A 12,025-nucleotide genomic window follows, 5' to 3' on the forward strand; every position below is an offset into this window, starting at 1 on the left:
TTTCTGATTATTATGTGTTGGGAGGAATTTATTTTCTGGTTTAGTCTATTTGGAGTTTTCATGGGCATCACTGTGTTTAGGTATGGGAAGTTTTCTTCTATAATTTTGTTGAAGATATTTGATGGACATTTAAGTTGAAAATCTTCATTCGCATCTATCCTATTATCATTAGGTTAGGTCTTTTCATTGTGTCCTGGATTTCCTGGATGTTTTAAATTAGGATCTTTTTGGATTTTGCATTTTCTTTGATTGTTCTGTCCATGTTTTGTATGGAATCTTCTGCACCTGAGATTCTCTCTCTTCTATCTCTTGTATTCTGTTCCTGATGCTCGTATCTATGGTTCCTGATTTCTTTGGTAGAATTTCTTTCTCCAGATTTATCTCCCTTTGTTTTTTTTTTTTTATTGTTTCTACTTCCATTTTCAGATCTTGGATGATTTCGTTCAATTCCATTACCTGTTTGGCTGTGTTTTCCTGTAATTCTTTAGGACTTGTACTTGTTTAGCAGTGTTCTACTGTATTTCTTTAATTGAGATATTAGTGCCCTTCTTAAAATCTTCTACCACCATCATGAGATATGATTTTAAATCCGAGTCTTGCTTTTTGAATGTGTTGGGTTATCCAGGACTTGCTGTGGAAGGCATACTGGGTTCTAATGATGACCAGTGATCTTGTTTTCGGTTAGTAAGATTTTTTTTAAATTTTTTTATTAGGTGTTTTCCTCATTTACATTTCCAATGCTATCCCAAAATTCCCCCATAACCTCCCCTACCCCACTCCCCTACCCACCCACTCCCACTTCTTGGCCCTGGCATTCCCCTGGACTGAGGCATATAAAGTTTGCACGACCAATGGGCCTCTCTTTCCACTGATGACCGACTAGGCCATCTTGTGATACATATGCATCTAGAGACAGGAGCTCCAGGGGGTACTGGTTAGTTCATAGTGTTGTTTCACCTATAGGATTGAAGATCCCTTTAGCTCCTTGGGTACTTTCTCTAGCTCCTCCATTGGGGGCCCTGTGACTCATCCAATAGCTGGCAGTGAGCATCCACTTCTGTGTTTGCTAGGCCCCAGCTTAGTCACAAAAGAGACAGCTATATCAGTATCCCTTCAGCAAAGTCTTGCTAGTGTATGCAATAGTGTCAGCCTTTGGAGGCTGATTATGGGATGGATCCCTGGATATGGCAGTCTCTAGATGGTCGATCCTTTTGTCTCAGCTCCAAACTTTGTCTCTGTAACTCCTTCCATGGGTGTTTTGTTCCCAATTCTAAGAAGGGGCAAAGAGTCCACACTTTGGTCTTCGTTCTTCTTGAGTTTCATGTGTTTCACAAATTGTGTCTTATATCTTGGGTATTCTAAGTTTCTGGGCTAATATTCACTTATCAGTGAGTACATATCATATGAGTTCTTTTGTGATTGGGTTACCTCACTCAGGATTATGCCCTCCAGGTCCATCCATTTGCCTAGGAATTTCATAAATTCATTCTTTTTAATAGCTGAGTAGTACTTCATTGTGTAAATGTACCACATTTTCTGTATCCATTCCTCTGTTGAGGGACATCTGGGTTCTTTCCAGCTTCTGGCTATTATAAATAAGGCTGCTATGAACATAGTGGAGCATGTGTCTTTCTTACCAGTTGGAACATCTTCTGGATATATACCCAGGAGTGGTATTGCAGGATATTCTGGTAGTACCATGTCCAATTTTCTGAGGAGCTGCCAGACTGATTTCCAGAGTGGTTGTACAAACTTGCAACCCCAACAACAATGGAGAAGTGTTCCTCCTTCTCCACATCCTCGCCATCATCTGCAGTCACCTGAATTTTTGATCTTAGCCATTGTGACTGGTGTGAGATGGAATCTCAGGGTTGTTTTGATTTGCATTTCCCTGATGATTAAGAATGCTGAACATTTTTTCAGGTGCTTCTCAATCATTACATACTCCTCCTGCGGAAATTCTTTGTTTAGCTCTGTGCCACATTACTTAATGGTGTTATTTGATTTTCTGGAGTCTACCTTCTTGAGTTCTTTATATATATTGGACATTAGTCCCCTATCTGATTTAAGATAGGTAAAGATCCTTTCCCAAACTTTTGGTGGCCTTTTTGTCTTATTGACGGTGTCTTTTGCCTTACAGAAGCTTTGCAATTTTATGAGGTCCCATTTGTCAATTCTCGATCTTACAGCACAAGCCATTGCTTTTCTATTCAGGAATTTTTCCCCTGTGCCCATATCTTCGAGGCTTTCCCCCACTTTCTCCTCTATAAGTTTCACTGTCTCAGGTTTTATGTGGAGTTCCTTGATCCCCTTAGATTTGACCTTAGTACAAGTAGATAGGAATGGATCAATTTGCATTCTTCTACATGATAACCACCAGTTGTGCCAGCACCATTTGTTGAAAATGCTGTCTTTTTTCCACTGGATGATTTTAGCTCCCTTGTCAAAGATCAAGTGACCATAGGTGTGTGGGTTCATTTCTGGGTTTTCAATTCTATTCCAATTGTCTACTTGTCTGTCGCTATACCAGTACCATGCAGTTTTTATCACAATTGCTCTGTAGTACAGCTTTAGGTCCGGCATGGTGATTCCACCAGAGGTTCTTTTATCCTTGAGAATAGTTTTTGCTATCCTAGGTTTTTTGTTATTCCATATGAATTTACAGATTGCTCTTTCTAATTTGTTGAAGAATTGAGTTGGAATTTTGATGGGGATTGCATTGAATCTGTAGATTGCTTCTGGCAAGATACGCATTTTTACTATATTGATCCTGCCAATCCATGAGCATGGAAGATCTTCCCATCTTCTGAGATCTTCTTTAATTTCTTTCTTCTGAGACTTGAAGTTCTTATCATACAGATCTTTCACATCCCTAGTTAGAGTCACACCAAGGTATTTTATATTATTTGTGACTATTGAGAAGGGTGTTGTTTCCCTAATTTCTTTCTCAGCCTGTTCATTTTTTGTGTAGAGAAAGGCCATTGACTTGTTTGAGTAAATTTTATATCCAGCTACTTCAACGAAGCTGTTTATCATGTTTAGGAGTTCTCTGGTGGAATTTTTAGGGTCACTTACATATACTATCATATCATCTGCAAAAAGTGATATTTTGACTTCTTGCTTTCCAACTTGTATCCCCTTGATCTCCTTTTGTTGTAGAGTTTCTCTGGCTAGGACTTCAAGTACAAAGTTGAATAGGTATGGAGAAAGAGGGCTGCTTTTCTAGTCCCTGATTTAAGTGGGATTGCTTCCAGCTTCTCAACATTTATTTTGACATTGGCTACTGGTTTGCTCTAGATTGCTTTTTATCATGTTTAGGTATGGGCCTCCAATTCCTGATCTTTCCAAGAATTTTATCCTGAATGGGTGTTGGATTTTGTCAAATGCTTACTCCATTTCTAAAGAGATATTCATGTGGTTTTTGTCTTTGAGTTTGTTTATATAATGGATTACCTCGATGGATTTCCATATATTAAGTCATCCCTGCATTTCTGGAATAAAACTTACTTGGTCAGGATGGATGAGTTTATTAATGTGTTCTTGGATCCAGTTAGCAAGAATTTTATTGAGTGTTTTTGTATCGATATTCATAAGTGAAATTGGTCTGAAGTTCTCTATCTTTGTTGGATCTTTCTGTGGTTTAGATATCAGAATAATTGTGGCTTCATAGAATGAATTGGGTAGAGTACCTTCTGCTTCTATTTTGTCGAATAGTTTGTGCAGAACTGGAATTAGATCTTCTTTGAAGGTCTGATAGAACTATACACTAAACCCATCTGGTCCTTGGCTTTTTTTGGTTGGGAGACTATTAATGACTGCTTCTATTTCTTTAGGGGATATGGGACTGTTTAGATCATTAACTTGATCCTGATTTAACTTTGGCACCTGGTATCTGCCTAGAAATTTGTCCATTTCATCCAGGTTCTCCAGTTTTCTTGAGTATAGCCTTTTGTAGAAGGATCTAATGGTGTTTTGGATTTCTTCAGTATCTGTTCTTATGTCTTCCTTTTCATTTCTGATTTTGTTAATTAGGATCCTGTCCCTGTGCCCTCTAGTGAGGATGTCTAAGGGTTTATCTATCTTATTGATTTTCTTAAAAACCAGCTCCTCATTTGGTTGATTCTTTGAATAGTTCTTCTTGTTTCCACGTGGATGATTTCGCCCCTGAATTTGATTGTTTTGTGCTGTCTACACCTCTTGGGTGAATTTGCTTCCTTTTGTTCTAGAGCTTTTAGGTGTGTTGTCAAGCTGCTAGTGTGTGCTCTCTCTAGTTTCTTTTTGGAGGCACTCAGAGCTATGAGGCTCCCTCTTTGAAATGCTTTCATTGTGTCCCATAAAAATAGCTATGTTTTGTCTTCATTTTCATTAAACCCTAAAGAATCTTTAATTTCTTTCTTTATTCCTTCTTTGACCAAAGTATCATTAAGAAGAGTGTTGTTCAGTTTCCACGTGAATGTTGGCTATCTATTATTTATGCTGTTATTGAAGGTCAGCCTTAGTCCATGGTGATCTGGTAGGATGCATGCGATGATTTCAATATTTTTGTATCTGTTGAGGCCTGTCGTGTGACCAATTATATGATCAATTTTGGAGAAGGTACCATGAGGTGATGAGAAGGTATATCCTTTTATTTTAGGATAGAATGTTCTGTAGATATCTGTCAAATCCATTTGTTTCATAACTTCTGTTAGTTTCACTGTGTCCCTGTTTAGTTTGTTTCCACTATCTGTCCATTGATGAAAGTGGGGTGTTGAAGTCTCCCACTATTATTGTGTGAGGTGCAACATGTGCTTTGAGCTTTACTAAAGTTTCTTTATTGAATGTGACTGCCCTTGCATTTGAGCATAGTTATTCAGAATTGAGAGTTCCTCTTGGGAGATTTTTACCTTTGATGAGTGTGAAGTGTCCCTCCTTGTCTTTTTGATAACTTTGAGTTGGAAGTCGATTAGATTTGATATTAGAATGGCTACTCCAGCTTGTTTCTTCATACCATTTGCTTGGAAAATTATTTTCCAGTCTTTCACTCTGAGGTAGTGTCTGTCTTTTCCCCTGAGATGGGTTTCCTGTAAGCAGCAGAATGTTGGGTCCTGTTTGTGTAGCCAGTCTGTTAGTCTATGTCTTTTTATTGGGGAATTGAGTCCATTGATATTAGGAGATATAAAGGAATAGTAATTGTTACTTCCTATTATTTTTGTTGTTAGAGTTGGCATTTTGTTCTTGTGGCTGTCTTCTTTTTGGTTTGTTGAAGGATTACTTTCTTGCTTTTTCTAGGGCGTGGTTTCTGTCCTTGTATTTGTTTTTTTCTGTTATTATCCTTTGAAGGGCTGGATTCATTCAAATATAATGTGTGAATTTGGTTTTGTCGTGGAATACATTGGTTTCTCCATCTATGGTAATTGAGAGTTTGGCCGGGTGTAGTACCCTGGGCAGGCATTTGTGTTCTCTTACTGTCTGTATAACATCTGTCCAGGATCTTCTGGCTTTCATAGTCTCTGATGAAAAATCTGGTGTAATTGCCTTTATATGTTACTTGACTCTTTTCCCTTACTGCTTTTAATATCCTATCTTTATTTAGTGCATTTGTTGTTCTGATTATTATGTGTCAGGAGGAATTTGTTTTCTGGTCCAGTCTATTTGGAGTTCTGTGGGCTTCTTATATGTTCATGGGCATCTCTTTCTTTAGGATTGGGAAGTTTTCTTCTATTATTTTGTTGAAGATATTTGCTGGCCCTTTAAGTTGGAAATCTTCATTCTCATCTACTACTATTATCCATAGGTTTGGTCTTCTCATTGTGTCCTGGATTTCCTGGATGTTTTGAGTTAGGATCTTTTTGCATTTTCTTTGATTGTTGTGCTGATGTTCTCTATGGAATCTTCTGCACCTGAGATTCTCTCTTCCGTCTCTTGTATTCTCTTGCTGATGCTGGCATCTATGATTCCAGATTTCTTTCCTAGTGTTTCTATCTCCAGCATTGCTTCCCTTTGGGTTTTCTTTATTGTGTCTACTTCCCTTTTTAGGTCTAGTATGGTTTTGTTCATTTCCATCACCTGTTTGGATGTATTTTCCTGTTTTTCATTAAGGACGTCTACCTGTTTGGTTGTGTTTTCGTGTTTTTCTTTAAGGACTTGTAACTCTTTAGCAGTGTTCTCCTGTATTTCTTTAAGTGAGTTATTAAAGTCCTTCTTGATGTCCTGTACCATCATCATGACATATGCTTTAAATCCAGGTCTAGCTTCTCGGGTGTGTTGGGGTGCCCAGGACTAGGTTAGGTGGGAGTGCTGAGTTCTGATGATGGTAAGTGGTCTTGGTTTCTGTTAGTAGGATTCTCATGTTTGCCTTTCACTATCTGGTAATCTCTGGAGTTAGTTGATATAGTTTTCTCTGGTTAGAGCTTGTTCCTCTGGTGATTATGTTATCCTCTATCAGCAGACCTGGGAGAGTAGCTCTCTCCTGACTTTCAGTGGTCAGAGCACTCTCTGCAGGCAAGCTCTCCTCTTGCAGGGAAGGTGCCTAGATATCTGTCGTTCGAAACTGCCTCCTGGCAGTTGTGTTCCAGTCACCAGAGGTCTGAAGATCAATTGTAGACACCTCTAGGGACCTTGCGGGTGTCTGCTGACTCTGTGTCCAAGGTGACCCAGTGCTTGTGCTGACCGGAAGGGACTTGTGACCCTGGTCAGGCTGCGTTTTCTGTTTCCCTAATTAATGCTGTCTCAGGTCCCAAGAGATTGGATTGGAACAGAAGTTGTGTTCCACTCACCAGAGGTCCTAAGATCACGTTGAGAGTCCACAGGGGACCTTGGGGGTGTCCACTGACTCTGCGTCCAAGGTGACCCAGTACTGGTGCTGACTGGATGGGGTTAGTAACATTCTTATGTTTGCCTTTCACCATCTGGTAATCTCTGGTGTTAATGTTCTAGCTGTCTCTGTCTGGAGCTTGTTTCTCCTGTGATTCTGTTATCCTTTGTCAGCACTCCTGGGAGTTCAACTCTCACCTGAGCCCCAGTGTTCAGAGCACTCTCTGTAGGTAAGCTCTCCTCTTGCAGGGCAGGTGTCCAGAATTCTGGTGCTTAGATCCACCTTCTGAGTCCTGGGGTCAGAGCCCTCCCTGTATGCTGACTCTCCTCTGACAAGGAAGGTGCCTAGTGGTCTGGGTCTCAGCTCTGCCTCCTGGCTGAGGATGAAGTCCAGATGGGATCCTGTCCAAGAAGCTCCGTTGTTTCTGTTGCCCATTTGCTCTCCAGTGATCATGAGGTCCTGGGTGTGCTAGGGGTCCTGCAGCGTGGAGAGTTCCCTGGGGACCTTGGTGCCCTCCTCCGGGTTCAGGTGGAAGATGTTGGTGCTGGCCCCGATCAGAGTATATCCCAGCCTCTGGCACAAGACCCTCCAGGATTCTTTCGAGCTGATGTTGAGTTCTTCTCACCTGTGATCCTGAGGTCCTGGGTGTGTTAGGGGTCCTGAAGTGTGGAGAGTCCTCTGGGGCTGTTGGTGCCCTCCACAGGATTCAGGCAGAATATGTCAGGGCTGGAAGGATTCGAAGTGATCTTTTAATAGCTGCTGAAACACATAGGTGGACAGACTGTTACAGTGTATTATATTGGCCCTGCATCTTCTTTTCTTTACTACCATTCATTTTTAAATCTTTAGTGTTTTTGTTAGTGGTTTAGGAGAAGCTAGAAAAAAAGTAATAAAACCAGTATTATAAATACTGGTTTATGTGAGTGTGTGTATCTGTCTGTGTGGTGCTTGTTCTGAGACAAAGTCTTGCTAATTTAATCAAGTTTGGCTTTTGTATTTCAGTACTTAAGATTCCACTTTCTGAGAGCTGACCTTTCACACTTGTTCATCCACACCTGATTTTCTGGTTGCATGCAGGAGTGTATTTAAATGTAGTGCCTGAACACTAGCCAGCTGCCTGGGATCTTGTAAATTAAACCATACCCATGCTTATGAGTGCAACCCTCACCCAGTGATTGCAGGGGGAAATTTTTTTTAAAGGACATGAAAGTAGGAATGGGTCGTATTGGCAAGAAGAATAAGAGACAGGAATGAGGGTGAATATGAACAGACACATTATATAAATATATAAAGTTATCGAGGATTAAATTCGATTTTAATTTTTCTTCTTGTGTAGCCCTGGACATCCTGGAACTAAGTCTATCAGACCAGGCAGACCTTGAACTCAGAAATCTGCCTGCTTCTGCCTCCCAAGTGCTGGGATTAAAGGTGGGTACCACCACTGACCAGTTTTTTTGTTTTGTTTTGTTTTGTTTTTGTTTTTTCTTTTTTTAACCTTTTTTCTAAACTGTAATGTAGTGGCTTTTAACAGGAACCATTGCTGGCTCATGATACTGTAGTTTGACTGAGCTCCTCTGTGAAGCTCTGCTGGTAAGTTTGCTTTACTTATCATAATAACCAGCATCTTCACCAAGGTGAGTGGTGGGTGACATGCTCACTTCTGTGGCTGGCAATCAAGCTGAGGCTGTTGGCTTAATTACATGAGTTCTCTAATTAGACATCTCTACCAGGTCTTATCATCTCAACCTAGTGTCTTACTTGATCATCACATTTCAAAAACAAAAGCATCAGTGTGGAAGTATTTATCAAGGCTTGGCTCCTTTGGAATGTCCCAGTAGCCAACAACAGTCACATGAGTGGTCCCCTCCCAGGACAGAATCAGGTTTACAAAAATCCCTAGTGATTTTGAGAATAATGCTGTGTCTGCTGTTTTTGAGAAGTGGTATATAAATCAGTAATAATACTTCTCATGATCTGTGGATGAGGAGACTTTGGGTTTGGTCCCTAGCACCTTTAAATAAGGGAAAGAAAGAAAAAGAGAAAAGATCTTGTCAGAAAGCAGAAAAACAACATACAGTTGATTGGTAATAGAAAACACCTTGTAGGTCGGTGATTCCTCATTACTCCCTAAATTAAAGAAGTTTCCTTTGTGTAGCTGGGCTAGAGGTTCACCATCAAGAGGCACACCTGGAAATGAGTCTTCTAGTTGGCAGAGCCTTTAGGCAGTGTAGGGTGTTGGGCCCCCAGGGGCCCAAGTGTTGAGAACTCGACCCCCAGAAACATTTTTATTCCAACGCTCGTGGGGTTGCTCAGCTTCACAGGTAGAGTCAACCCTGATTGTCAAAAGTACAGTTTTTTTATACGCCTTTTTTTTTGGGGGGGGGGATGTTTTACACAGCTATATTATTATTGGCTAGCAAAGCAACAGTATATTTTTAATTTTAGTGGTCAGCTAAATTAAATGTGCCAGAAGTTTTATCAGCAAGGTCGGTTTATCTAAGAATTCAAACTGAGGTAGGGGTCCCAAGGACTGTTATTTTTGTTATGGCTAATTCTTGAGAACAGATAATCTTGCTCAGGCAGCTGTGGTCATTTGACCACTAGTCAGTCCCTTCAGATGGGGAAGGGGCTGGGTTGTCTTGGACTTGTTTATATTGGCAGGGAAAGGGAAAATTCTTTAAGCAGCAGGGGAAGGGGGAGAAGTTCTGCAAACAGCTTCTTCAAGCAGCAGAGAGAAGGAGAAGTTCTGCAAACAGCTTAGGTGCACATTAGCCCAGCTAAAACTATATTTTTTCATTATCTCCTCAAACATTATTTTTATTTTATTCTGGAAAGTAAAGGGTAATCTTGGTGATTTAATTTCAGGCTTTGCCAGCTAAAAGGCTTTGGGACTCTGAGCCCCAGACCTACCAGACTGGTAAAAAATGTTTTAGGGTCCTTTCTCATTCCAGTTTCAACGAATTCCATGCTTTGGGTTGGGAGGTTGTATATAGAGCTATATAACTATTTGAGGGAGGAGGACCATCCCTTTTAACCTCCATATAGGGAATCATTTTAAATCTGGATAAATAATTGCCCATCTTCCTCGGATTAAATCCAGAGCTTCATATATGCTGAGCTACATACACCCTCAGCTTTTCCTTTCCTCTTTGTCCAAGGGCACTGTATCTGCACATAAATCCTTACTCTTTTTCTGTCTTTACAATCTAAGGGCACAGGTGTTTGGAAATATGTCCCCAACTGGAAGCATCTTCTCAACTCTCCCCTGTTACTAATTATGAATTGCTGAATAACAAACTGTCTGAAAACCTAGTTCTGTTGTCAAAGGCAGGTGGGAGCCAGAAAACCCTGCCCTACCTACAATATGTGCAGAGGGAAAGATGGGTCAGTGACTGAGGAATGGTCCAGCTTGAGACCCATGCTGTGAGAGGAAGTCCACCCTTGACACTATTAATGACATACTTGCAGACAGAAGCTTAGCATAAGCGTCCTTTGAGAGTCTTCACCCTGCATGGAAACAGATGCAGAGAAGCACAGCAGAACATTAGATGGAACATGGGGGGATGGAAGAGGGGAAGGAAGGATTGAAGAAGCCGGAGAAGTCAAGGACAACAAGAGAAAACCTACAGAATTAACTAGCCTAGGCCAATGGGGACCTTCAGAGACTGAACCACCAACCAGGGAGTATGCATAGGACTAACCTAAGCCCTCTGCACATAGGTAACTCTTGTACAGCCTGGTTTTCCTGTGGGACTCCTAATGGCAGGAGCAGGGGCCTTCTCTGACTCTGCTGCCTGCTTTGGGCCCCTCTCCTGAACAGGGCTGCCTTGTCTAACCTCAATAGGAAAAGATTCAAGATGTGCTTAGTTTTACTGCAACTTTAAATGCCAAGGCTGGTTGATACCTTCAGGAGCCCTCCCCTTTTCTGAAGAAGAAAGGGAGGAGGAATGGATGATGGTGGGGAAAGGGTTGCAGAGAAGGACCAGGAGGAGATAAGGGAAGGGAGACTGTGGTCAGAGAGTAAAGTAAATAAATAAATTTTTTAAAAAGGCAGGTGGGTGGAGGGTTTCCTAAGACAGTTTTACATTGTAGGTGTAAAGACTACCTGCCTACAGGCAAAAATAGCATAGTTCTTTGGGAGTCACCAAAGTCACAATCTAACCAAGTCCTGAGACAAGAGAGCACAGATACCACTACTTTTTTTTGTCATTTCATTTATTTATCGTGTGTGTACACCTAGGATGTTAGTTGCCGTATCAAGTGAGATGGGTGTAGACCACATCCCAAGCTGTTTCTTGTATTGGAAACGCTTGGCTGTATTGGGAAAGCTGCTATTTGCACCCTAAGCTCCTTATTCCCTCCCACCACTCTTGATTCTTTCAAGTGTTCCCACTATGTACCTGTATGTTCTAATGCAATGGTGGTGTCTGCTATAAGCCAGTTTCTCTCATGAAACAGGAGGACCAATTCTTTAGCTCATGAGCTGTTTTCTCCCGGCTGGGCATGGTGGTACTCAGGTATAGTTTCAGCACTCTTGAGGCTTAGGCAGGTGGGTCTAAAATATAAAGCCAGTTTGGACTGCATAGCATGACCCTACTGTAAACGAAGTTTCTCTTCCTTAGTTCCTATTTATTTATTTATTATGATAGAGGTAATTGAACATAAGAACTTGTGCATGCTAGATAGGCCACACACTCAGCCCTTTCTCAAACTTTTTTTTTTTTTTTGAGACAGTTTCACATAGCTCAGTTTGGCCTTAGACAGCTATGGAGCAGCTGGGATTTTTTGTTTTGTTTTGTTTTCTGGTTTTTGTTTCTTTGTTTGTTTTTTAGCTTTATTATTTTTATATGAGACTGGGGTTACAGATGTTTGTGAGCCACCATGTGAGTGGTGGAAATTGAACCCACTCCTCTGGAAGAACAGTCTGTGCTCTTAACTACTGAACCATCTCTCCAGCCTCCCAGAGGCTGGTCTTGAACACCTATCCCTCCTGTCTCTAACTTCATGTGCTGCCTTGTTTGTTCATGTGCCCTCTTGTTTCATTGTTGCTGCTATTAGTTGTTACTTTGTTAGTTGGTTGAGTTTTGAGACTGGGTCTCACTGTGTTGCTCACTCATGTGGCCTGAAACCCACTATGTAAACAAGGCTGGTCTTGAACTCGGACCTCTGCCTACGTCTGCCTCCCAGGTGCTTCCAGACAGGGTTTCTAAACTTCTCCGATTTGCCTTG

Source organism: Mus caroli, unplaced genomic scaffold (assembly GCF_978045245.1).
Source record: "Mus caroli unplaced genomic scaffold, Mus_caroli_1 scaffold_1, whole genome shotgun sequence".
Classification (NCBI taxonomy): Eukaryota; Metazoa; Chordata; class Mammalia; order Rodentia; family Muridae; genus Mus; species Mus caroli.